Raw genomic sequence first — 13,403 nt, forward strand, 5'->3', positions numbered from 1 at the left:
TGGCCCCAAGATTTTGAGTCTCGGACGTCCAAACCCCAATCAGAGATGGTTTTGGGATCCGCTTATGCAGAGTGGCTTACATGATTTGGTATACTTGGGCTACGCCACTGTGCCTCACGCTTTGCTAATGACTCTATGCGAGAGGTGGCATTCCGAGACCAGCACTTTTCACATGCCTATGGGGGAGATGACTGTGACTTTGGATGATGTCACATGTCTTATGCATGTCCCGATTGAAGGGCGGATGTTGGGCCACCGGAAGAAGATGCTGAGACATGAAGGAGAGGCACTACTGATGACTCACTTGGGTGCGTCGAGGTCGCAGGCAGAGAAAATCTGCAATACTGAGTATGGTGGATACATTAGTTATCCTAAGCTGAGGGAGTTTTATACGACGCACCTTGGTAGAGCCAACCTTTTGGCGGATACACAGGATCCAGAGGAGCTGGAGGAGTTGGAGAGGGTTAGGACTTATTGTGTGAAGTCCTACCTTCTATACTTGGTTGGATGCTTGTTGTTTGGGGATAGAAGCAACAAACGCATCCAGTTGATCTATTTGACGGCTATGGCGGACGGCTACGCGGGGATGCGTGCTTATTCATGGGGAGGGATGGCACTTGCATACCTGTACGATGAGTTAGCTCAGGCCTGTTTGCCCGGAGACAGGCAGCTTGGGGGAAGCGTGACACTGCTCACTGTAAGTAAAAATTAAATTTAAATTTAATTTTTTTTGTTCACTATTATTATTTTGTTATATTTTGTTATATTTTTTTGTTAATTGTAAATTTTATTTTTTTAGTTAACTTTAATTTATTTATATGTGATTTGTATGGTTTATGCAGGCATGGTTTTTGTCGCACTTCCCTAAGTTTTACACTGTTGATCCAAACCCGGACTACATTGAAAATTTACCGGTTGCGGCGAGGTGGACTCTTCAGAAGGGTCATGGAGAGGGGGCCACGTATCGGTCATTGCTTGATCGCATTACGTTTGATGACGTATGCTGGAGGCCGTACGAAGGGCACAGGGAGTTCCAGCCTTTCGAGGAGGTATTTTGGTATTCTGGCTGGATCATGTGCGGCGATCGTAGGGTGTACCGTCACCTGCCGGAGAGGGTATTGAGGCAGTACGGATACGTCCAGTCCGTACCTAGACCTCCGACGGATGTTCCAGCGCTGACACCGGCTGAGATTGTGCAGGCCTTCACGGACTTCCGCACTCACACGCTTAAGGCGGATGATTGGGGTGAGCAGGCAGGAGAGCAACCATGGCGTATGGCAGAGGGCTATGTACGATGGTACACGGTTGTGTCTCACCCTCATATTTTGCCACTTCTCCCGGGAGATGTTCTGAGGCCTCCAAACGAGGAGCAGATCGTTGCAGAGCAGTGGGAGCGGTACGAGGCGAGAAGCTCCCCTGACACCTATGACATGGTTAGCGGCGCTGTTGTCCATGCTGATGAGTTTTTGGGTCAGGAGGTGATGAGCATGACCCCTCAGCAGTTGTATGCGGCCTTGCAGGATGTTAGGCAGCAGATCGCGCCGATCATTACCAGGAGGAGAGCCCAGAGACCGAGGAGGAGGCACCAGCAGGACCAGGACCAGCAGTAGGATTAGGACTTGTTGTTTACATTTCGGATTTTCATGACATTATGTATGTATTTTGATGACATTATGTTCTTTTTTGTTTATGACATTTTGATGATTTGGTTCATTAGTTTGTTCGTTTAATTAGTGTTTGTTAAATTGAGCCAAATTTATTTTGCCATTTAAACACAGCTGCGCCACTTAAATTGAGCCAAATTTATTTTCTTTGACTAGCTTTGGCATCCAAACAATGTGTTTACAATGTGTAAAAACACATGTAATTCTGCCTTCAACAGGTTCTGCCAATTTCTAGGTTCAGGACGACTCGGCAGTTAACTGCCGAGGAAATGATGAAACCGGCGGTAGTAAACTGCCGAGGTTTTCCTCGGTACTAAACTGCCGTGGTTTTCCTCGGCACTTAACTGCCGAGTTTGTTTTTTTTAAAAAAAAATTTTTGTGATTTATTTTGTTTAGAATAGAATTGTGGTAGAAAATTATTAGAAATTCTTTAAAAATTATTTTATGTTATTTAAAATATTGCGATAGAGTGAATTCCAATAAATATTGCGATAGCGTGAATTCGAATAAATATTACAATAGCATGAATTCGTTCGAATAAATATTGCGATACAGGTTTCGTTACATTACATAAACGACGTATTTAAAAAAAAACAATTACATCACATTCCGGAATGTACCTTCCAACTGCAACAATTATCTTACCACTGAATGGGGCAAATTCAAACTTGTTAGGCAATACTCCAACGTCCGATGAACATCTTGAACGATGGTATTCAAGTGCCAACGAAATGAGGTCCATTCCTTGACACTTAAATACCATCGTTCAATATGCTCATCGGATGTTGGAGTCCTGCCAATTAACAAGTTTGAATTGCCCCATCGTTCAAGTTTGAATTGTTGCAGTTGGAATGTGCATTCCAACTACAACAACTGTCTTACCTCTAAAATGGGATAAATTCAAACTTGCCAAACAACAGGACTCAAGCATTTTGCTGGGCATTCATGATTTCCTTTGAAAAGAATAAATTTTTGTCAGGCTTGATTTATATGATGGTATTCAAGTGCCAACGAAATGAGGTCCATTCCTTGACACTTAATACCATCATCTAAGCAAGCCTAACAAAAATTTAATCTTTTCAAAGGAAAAACATTAATGCCCAGCGAAATGCTTGAGTCCTGGCCGTTTGGCAAGTTTGAATCACCCCATTTCAGAGGTAAGACAATTGTTGTAGTTGGAATGCACCTTACCCTAACTAATGACGATCTTCTGGCGGAATCAAACTGTTGATGATATCTTCAGTTGATCTCAGCAACGTCACCCGCATATCGATCCACTGGAACTTGGTGTGCTCCCAAAACATACTCGTCACGTTTTCGTCGTTCTTTAACTCCACCCAAGTGAATGATACGCTCCCCTCGTCGAGCTTTGGACGTTTATACCGAACATTTTGCACCCTTCTTGTGTCTCTTGGGTTGACTCCTTGGTTGAATTCATTCAGTTGATCCTTGAGATCTCTTAACGTTACATCAAGGCACCGAACCTTCAACCTCTGAGGTTCTCCGCCGTTGAATGTTGCATGAACGTCGATCCATCCGGCCATTGTTTCAAATCTACACACATAGAAATTTAAAAGAATCAATGAAAAACTCATTCAAACATTTCATCAAACACTTAATGTGCAAATTATACATAGACTCTAAAAATCATAAAAATAACCCTAAAATGTAATTGTCTAAAAAAAAATTAACGTAAAATATAGCAAAATTATTCAAATTATATTTACTCTTAAAATAAATCATATAGTCTTACTAAAATAAAATAAAAATTATAAAACACCAAATAAAAAAATAATCCTAAAATTTTTAAATTATAACATAATCATCATGCAAACATTTTAACAAAATTAATCAACTAACATCTAATCTAAAAATGATTTATAACATGTAAATCTAATTAAAAACTAAAATAAAAAATTAATTTAAAACACCAAATTAAATTATAACCAATAAACTTTAAACTATAACATAAACATCATACAAACATTTTACTCTAAAAATGAATTATACTATGTAAATCTACTCAAAAACTAAAATAAAATAAATATACTCAAAAACTAAAAAATAAAAACATTTATAACAACTAAAATTTAAGTTAATAGCATTATAATTACTTACTTGTGATTTTGTTGAATAAATTTGGTTGGATTTGGTTGGGTTTTTTAGAGAGATTTGTGAGAGAGATTTGAGAAAAAAAATTTGAAGATGTGATGAATAATGGAGATGAGAGAGCTTCTGCCAGACTTGTAGCAGAAAACTTCGGCAGTTAACTACCGAGGAATTCCTCGGTAGTTAACTGCAGCCGGATTTTTAATTCCTCGGTAGTTAACTGACGAGGGGGCAAAAACGTATTTTACATGTGTGTCCCAGCCTTCTCTAATGTGTCAACATCAATTTTCTTTATTGTTTCTGATGAAAAAGGGTGAGTTTGAGTGTTGGGCTTGCCAAAACATGGGCCTTATTTTAAATTGGACTTTGTTTTTTTCTGCCAAATAGATGTGAAAATGATATTTCTTGGAGGGAAATTAAGCAATTTAAATTTTAGTACCATAAAATGGATTTTGATGATTTTAAAATTGTGAAAAAATGTGGATTACATGTTTTTCTGCTCCAACGTACTATTCTTGGTGATAAAATGAGCTTTTTAGAAGTGATGATTTGGCATTGGGGCCTTAGAATTGTGACACATTGGATTGGAGGTCTAAAACATGCTTCATGTTTGTATATTATTAAGATTAAGATTAAGATAAGATTAAGATTAAGATAGCGGGAATTAAGAACAAGAGTTTGCCTTAATTTATAAAGTGTACTTTTAGACGGCATAGAAAATAGGTACATCCAAACTCATATTAGAGATGGACAAATAATAGTTTCCCTTCATTATTCTTTTGAATTATTATCATTTAATACTAGTATATTGTTGTTTTTAGGTTTTCTTGGTCTACCACTCCGTTTCAAAATGAGTGTCGCTTTAGTCAAAAAAAATTGTTTCAAAATGAGTGTCGCTTTCAGTTTCCAATGCAATAATAACTTTTTCTTTTCAATTGTACCCTCCAATTAATACTCTGCACAAAACTTCCAAAGTATTACTTTTAAAACTAACCAATAGTTAATAAGGATAATTTGGTAAAATAACCATTCTCTTTCTTTTAATCATTGCATTTCTTAATATGTGTGTAAACACTTAAAACGACACTCATTTTGAAACGGATGGAGTAATAGATAATAAAAGGTTGATAAAAATTATTTGTTATATTGTCTATTGAGTGATTAAATGAGACAAACACAACACTTGAATGCACTTAAAAACAAAATTATTGATTCCATCTCCATAAATTCTAAACTAATTCATTATAAAAAAAACTTATCTTTTTACATCAAAGAGAGAAAAAAAATATGACTAAGTTTCTCAAGTTTATTTATGTTATTATCATTTTGAGTTTCCTATTTTTTGTTGAAACTTGAAAGGGGTGTAAGCGCCGGTATGCTCGTCCTCTCGTCCTTTTCAAATATGTTCTTTAACTTATACATACATTTTCGCTCTCTTTCCTTAATACTGATTAATTTTTGTTATATATTACAGCATCTCCTATGTTTTGTTATGACGAAGATGATTGTTATGATTTGTGTCTTCCTCCTATGGTAGATCATTGTAGTGATTGTCAATGTATATGTGTGACCACTTCAACTGAAGTTGAAAGTTAATTATATTTGTTTACCAAGTCTATTGTTTATTTTATTTACAAATCATAATAATGTCGCTCTTATGATTACTTTCACATATTAATTTATATTACTACTACCTTCTTGAAAGGCCTATAAACTTTTAATTATATATTGGAAGGGTTCTCACCTTTGTTTGCTTTTAGAAGATACACAGAACAACAATGGCATCCCATGTGAATCATATTTATCTACTTCCCTTAAAAAAAAATTTACTTGAATTAATTAAATGAAGTTCATATAGCAGGGAAGTCGTGTACCAAGTTAAGAAGAAGGAAACATGAATAACTTAATCATTTCTTAAAAAAAAAAAAAATGAATAACTTAATCACAATTTTAGAAAAAAATAGTTTTATTTAAATTTGATATGTAATTTCTTTTGGGTTATTAAGCTTTGGAAAATTTTAGAGACTTGCGCCCACCCAAAAACACTAAGGTGCAAGTTAGATGTGGACTAATTTGTGTGGACTAAAAAAATAGATGTTAGCTTATTTAAAAAGGATTAAGCTGGGAACAATATTAAGGAATTAGTGTAAATACAAGTTTATATAATTACATTATTTTTTAGTGTAAGATGAGACAAACTTTTAAGGAAACAATATGTTGAATGATGAAAGTGGGTGTAAATTAGTGAGATGAGTGCAAATTATTTGTTAAAATTTCTAAAAATGAGTGTAAACAATCAAGTGGGTGTAATTTGCTAACTTGCATCTTAATAATTTTAGGTGGGTGTAGCTTGCTAACTTGCACCTTAATGTTTTGGGGTGAGTGTAAGTTAGCAACCCCCATATATATATATATATATATATATATATATATATATATATATATATATATATATATATATGAGAAATGATATTTGAACAATCATTTTATAACAACTTTTTTGACAACTTTCTCTCACATACTCACATTACATTTTTACTTTCTCTCTCTATTATTTTGGTTTTCGTGTCAATACATGTTTTTCTTTGTAAAAATATGGTTGTCTATTTGGTTATCAGACAAATAGATGTTCAAATAACACTACTCTATATATATATAGGGTTTTGCTAGAAGACACATTTTATGGAGGTGTCTTTTAGCAAGTTATCCTATTGGCATTTGTTAAAAGACACCAACTAATTTTTATGAAGGTGTCTTTTAGCAAAGTTATAACTAAAAAGTGGATATCACACCTTGAGGTTAGGCATGGCAATGGGGCGGGGTGGGGACGGGTTTTACCTTCCCCGTCCCCATACCCGATTCTCATATACTTACCCGTTACCCTACCCATACCCAGCGGGGATGAGAAATTGAATCTCATCCCCGTACCCTACGGGTTCGGGTATCCCCGCCTCATCCCCGTCCCCGCATTGAATAATTGTTTTTAATAAAAAATAGAAGTTTTTTCATTCACAAGAGCAACGTTGTAATACATTATCGAACAATACGCTCATTTTAACATTTGTTAGATGGAATGATTTGGTTGATACTTTAAATATCAATGGTAGTTTTTATTAACATGACAATTATCAAACAAAATAACATGACATATCAACATAAAGTAATTTTTTACATTTGGGACGGGTTTGGGTATGGGTTCGGGGTGGGTACCTATATACCCGTTACCCGTCCCATACTCATGTTTTGAAATCGGGGAAAACCCATACCCATACCCAAACCCAATCAAAACGGGTAAAACCCGTCAGATTGGGTTTGGTTCGGGCTGGTAACCGCGGGTATGGGTTTTGTTGTCATGCCTACTTGAGGTGTGACTTGCTAAAAGACACCTCTAAGAGCATACACATCGCCTGCTGTAAGCCGTGGTATCACAGTTTCCAATAGCATTTTGTCAGACTTTTTCTTGGCACCGTGGTATTGCAATGCTACAGTAGTATTTCTGTTTTCTTTGATAAAAATAATATAAAATATAAATGCAAGAGACATTGTGATGTTTGATGGGACCCATTTTAAAATTTTAGAAGAGTGGTATGGATATTTAGAAAATGTGGTTGAGTGGTTTAAATAATTGTAAAGGATGAAATAATATATTATATTATGTGGGACCCATTTATACCACCCAAATGGGTGGCATGGATGTGGATGCTCTAAAGGGTGTCTTCTAGCAAAACCCATATATATATATATATATATATATATATATATATATATATATATATATATATATATATATATATATTGTGACCTTTCGTCTTCCAGGATGATAACTCGATTTGAACTTTATTTTAGTCAAGTTACTTGTTCATTGGTTATATATTCTAGTAACCTGAATAAATTAATGTTCAAATCGAGTTATCATCCTGGAATACGAAAGATGGCTACAATGTGAAACCATGTGATACAACTATAACATTTAATCAAGTCCAAAAAAAATTAATTACATTTCTTTGCTTTAATAATTGTCGAACTATAATTAGTTCTACATAATGGTGTACCATAATAATGATCCCAATGGCAGAGGAACTTAGAATGAGATGATCTCAAGTGATTAGTATTGAAATTAAAAATATCTCCCAATCTGCTGTTCTTGACGCTTTCACCATGTGCCTTATGCTTAATATCACAATCTCCCCTTCGTCAAAAGCCAAATAATTAGAATCAGAGAAAACACTAACAACCTCCTTAGGTATATGTTGTTATACCTGATGTGTAGACAGCAACCGCAACACCGCAACTTTGAATAATAAGGCAGCAACCACAACTTCGAATAACACCGCAGCCACCGCAACTTCAAATAACAACGAACCAGAAATTGTTGTACATGATGTGTAAACAGCAACCGCAATACCGCAACTAGAAAGTAATCCTGTAAAATCACGTTAGTATTAACCTGAGGCGTCACGAAGACTGTCCTTGGAATTTATCCGCCTCAATGTGCGCAAACTCCCCAGGATTCAACAGGTCCTTCTCCAAGTTATGGAGGTTACAGAACAGCAAGAATGATAATTTGATCAGGCAGATGTTTATCTCAGGAATTAGAAAATTGTAGGAGAAGAAAACAAATTTGTGAGGTATGCCTGTGGTTTTATTTTTGTTGCTACTGACCAAGTATGAGAAAGAACAAAGCTTAACTTTTCTATATTTTACTGTTCACGTTATAATGTGTTTATATGGCAACAAAATTGACTCAGTCATGCAAAAATAAAGCCACAATAATAGCTAACAAATTTTTAACGTTGGGAATGATAAGTAACTGATATAAACATGTTAAATGTGCTAATTAATTCCTTTATCTTTTGAAATATTTTATATAAAAATACAACAATCCCCCACATATTTCAAAAGTTAAAAGAATGAATAAAAGAATTTTCCTGAGTAAACATCGGTAGATGTAATGCATCGGAACAGTATAGCAAGCTATGGAACCCGTCCTAGACTAGTAAGACTTAACACACAGTGAATTGGTTTAGCAAGCTATGGAACCCAAGACACTTGTTATGCGTTAGAGGTCTCACAATCACATTACACCCCCACAATTCTAGCTGTTACGCCGTTGTGCGCTAATAGGCCATGCGCGTGCCTGGTATTCATGAGTGCTCTAGAGACCCGCCACAGTCTCATGCAAGCGGCCCCACTTGACACTCATATAGGTGATTCCATCTAGTGCATGCTCCAACCACACACCACCCATAAGGGCTTATGGTAATCATTAAAATCCTTTTAAGCTTACCCATCAATTTTATATAGATTAGCACTCTCACATCCAATATCATACACCATAGGAAAAGGACGAAAAGTTTCAGTGCTAACAGAACTAACAAGTAACTTGTTTTTCCCATTGAACCTTCTTCATGGGATCTCCAATCACAAAGGTTGGGTTACCGTTACTTATCGTTTTCAATTGGCTCAAGTCCCATTCCCCTCGATGTTTCACATATTAATTTCATCCCTAGAGGCTTTGTCAGTGGATCGGCTAGATTCACTTCTGACTTCTCATAATCGATCGATATAGTTCCATATTTTTGCAATTGCTTTACTATACTATGTCTCAGACGTACATGTCTATTTTTGCCATTGTAAGATGTATTCTTTGCAATAGCTATAGCCGATTGGCTATCACAATGAATTGACACTGATGGTGTTGGTTTTGTTCCTAAAGGAATACTTGCCAAAAAAATTCTTAACCACTCAGCTTCACTACCAGTCAACTCTAGAGCTACAAACTCTGACTCCATAGTTGATCTAGCAATTATTGTTTGTTTAGCTGATCTCCATGTAATCGCACCACCACCTAGTGTGAATACATAACCACTAGTAGATTTTGTCTCATCTGAATCAGAGATCCAGTTAGCATCGCTATACCCTTCTAGTACAGCGGGAAATCCACTATATACAATACCATAATTCATGGTACCTTTCAAATATTTCATAAGTCTAGCAAGTGTCTGCCAGTGATCCTGACTCGGGTTATGAGTATATCTACTCAAGCGACCTACTGCATATGCAATATCAGGTCGAGAAAAATTCATCAGATGCAGTAAGCTCCCAATTACTTGAGAATACTGATTCTGGTTAACAGGATCACCTCTATTTTTCACTAATTTAGAGTTAGCATCATAAGGGGTACTCACAGGATTAGAGTCAAAATGACCAAACTTTTTAAGAAGTTTCTCAACATAATGTTGTTGGGATAGTATTATACTATCACCCTTCCTTATGATTCTTACTCCTAAAATAACACTTGCTTCGCCCATGTCTTTCATATCAAACTTAGATGAAAGAAAAGATTTAGTTTTGATTACAATATTAATGCAAGTACCAAAAATGAGCATGTCATCCACATATAAGCAAATAATAACATGTTCTCCATCCAAAGATTTAACATAAACACATTTATCAACTTCAATAGAGGAGAAACCATCACTAATCAAAATTTCATTAAATTTTTCATGCCATTGTTTTGGTGCTTGTTTCAAACCATATAAAGATTTAAGGAGTTTACACACCTTTTTCTCTTGACCAGAAACTACACATCCTTCAGGTTGAGCCATATAAATTTCCTCTTCTAAATCGCCGTTTAAAAATGCAGTTTTTACATCCATTTGATGTATAACAAGTTTATAAATAGAAGCTAAAGCTATTAAAATCCGAATTGAGGAAATTCTCGTTACCGGAGCAAAAGTATCAAAATAATCAATGTTTTCTTTTTGAGAAAAACCTTTTGCAACTAAACGAGCTTTGTATTTATCGATTGACCCATCAGGATTATATTTTCTTTTGAAAATCCATTTGCAACCAATATTTTTTTATCCTGGAGGTAAATCGACTAAAATCCAAGTTTTGTTTTTGGTAATAGAATCAATTTCGGTTTTAATAGCTTCTTTCCAAAATTTTGAATCAGAAGAAGAAATAGCTTCATGAAAAATTTTAGGCTCGTTATCAACAAGATAAATATAAAAATCACTTCTGAAGGATGTCTCTTTTCTTTGTCGTGTACTTCTCCTTAATTCCTCATTTGGACCTTCAAAATTAATTTCTAAAGGTTGCTTAGAGCTACCTTCAGATTTAGATTTCAAAGGAAAAATATTTTCAAAAAATTCAGCATTCTTAGTTTCCATAATTGTATTGCAATCTAAAACATCACTTTTCAAGACAAGAAACCTATAGGCAGCACTATTTTGAGCATATCCTATAAACATACAATCAGATGTTTTAGATCCTAACTTTCTTTTCTTAGGTTCAGGTAACATGACTTTAGCAAGACACCCCCACACTCTTAAATATTTCAAGTTAGGCCGATGACCTCTCCAAAGTTCATATGGTGTCTTACCGGTAGTTCTATGAGGTATTCTATTTAATAAAAAACATGCAGACAATAAAGCTTCACCCCAAAGATTATTAGGAGCATGAGAACTAACTAGCATAGAATTCATCATTTCTTTTAAAGTCCTATTTTTCCTTTCAGCTACACCATTAGATTCAGGAGAATAAGGAGGAGTTATTTCATGTATAATTCCTTCTTTTTCACAAAATTCATTAAATGCAATATACTCACCACCACGATCAGATCTAACTCTTTTAATTTTCTTATTTAATTGATTCTCTACTTCAGCTTTATAAGATAAAAACATGTCAAACGCTTCATCTTTATGCCTTAATAAATAAACCTTAGTGTATCTAGAGAAATCATCAATAAAAGTCACATAATAACATTTACCACCTCTTGTTGGAGTTTGCTTTAAATCTCCTAAATCAGTATGAATTAAATCAAGCAAATTAGATTCACGTTGCATAGGTGGACATGTCTTTTTGGTTAATTTACATTCAACACAAACATCACATTTATCATGTTGTTTATCACCAAGAGAAATTATACCAAGACGATCTAATTTAAAAACATATGAAGAACTAATATGTCCTAATCTAGCATGCCAAATATCATATGAATCAATCAAACATGCAGAGGAAATATTTTTATTCATAATTGTAGAGATATTCAACACAAATAAACCATTACTATGAAATCCTTTGCCTATAAAGCCCCCACATTTTGAAAGTAAAACTTTGTCTGATTCAAAACTAACGGTTACACCAGCTTTGCTCAATATAGACACAGACACCAAATTATAACTCATATGAGGCACATGGAGAACATTACTTAAAGAGAGGATTTTTCCAGAGGAGAGTTTTAAATTCACTTTTCCTTTACCAAGAACGTCAACTGTTTTCAAATCACTTAAAATGATATGTTCCTTTCCTTTCCCTATAGTTATATAAGAGGTGAACATATTTTTATTTGCACAAATATGTGAGGTAGAGCCTGAGTCTACCACCCATGGTTTTTCCTTCATTGAAAATATTGTATGAGAAACAACATTCACATGTATATCACCTGTCAAAACTTGTAAATTAAATTTAGAATCGATAGCTTGGTTGTTTCCATCTTTGTAACTATATTGAGCAATATGGTGTCCAATTTTTGGTTTCAAAATTCTACTATAAGGGCTTTTCAACAAAGCAGATTCCATAATAATAATTATAATAATGTAAATTGAAGCTTAGGAAAGCCAAATAAATTAACGTGAATACTTCTATCTCGCAAAGCAAATAAATAACAGATAGAGGTTCACGGCAATTTAATTTGTTAATTAATTGTTAAATGAAACTTGTGTACCTTGTAAATTAATCACCCAAATCTTAACTTGCGGTCACAGTTCTAAGAATAAATTCCAAGATTGTTATACCTGATGTGTAGACAGCAACCGCAACACCGCAACTTTGAATAATAAGGCAGCAACCACAACTTCGAATAACACCGCAGCCACCGCAACTTCAAATAACAACGAACAAGAAATTGTTGTACCTGATGTGTAAACAGCAACCGCAATACCGCAACTAGAAAGTAATCCTGTAAAATCACGTTAGTATTAACCTGAGGCGTCACGAAGACTGTCCTTGGAATTTATCCGCCTCAATGTGCGCAAACTCCCCAGGATTCAACAGGTCCTTCTCCAAGTTATGGAGGTTACAGAACAGCAAGAATGATAATTTGATCAGGCAGATGTTTATCTCAGGAATTAGAAAATTGTAGGAGAAGAAAACAAATTTGTGAGGTATGCCTGTGGTTTTACTTTTGTTGCTACTGACCAAGTATGAGAAAGAACAAAGCTTAACTTTTCTATATTTTATTGTTCACGTTATAATGTGTTTATATGGCAACAAAATTGACTCAGTCATGCAAAAATAAAGCCACAATAATAGCTAACAAATTTTTAACGTTGGGAATGATAAGTAACTGATATAAACATGTTAAATGTGCTAATTAATTCCTTTATCTTTTGAAATATTTTATATAAAAATACAACATATGTGATTTAGTCCTTTCAATTAGATGGTTGGCTCTGACATGGACTTCGTTAGCAATTCCATCTTGTGAATTAAAGGAATGAGCGGTTTTATCACAAACTGTATCATTATCAACCCTAATTACATCCTCAACTTGATCTAAAAGTTCAAGCAATGGATCAGTCTTCTCCACCTTTGAAGAACTCGAATCCTTGATAATGTGATTGT

This window comes from Medicago sativa, chromosome 8 (assembly GCF_051527215.1).
Source record: "Medicago sativa cultivar Bolivia chromosome 8, Bolivia_mono, whole genome shotgun sequence".
In the NCBI taxonomy this organism is placed as follows: Eukaryota; Viridiplantae; Streptophyta; class Magnoliopsida; order Fabales; family Fabaceae; genus Medicago; species Medicago sativa.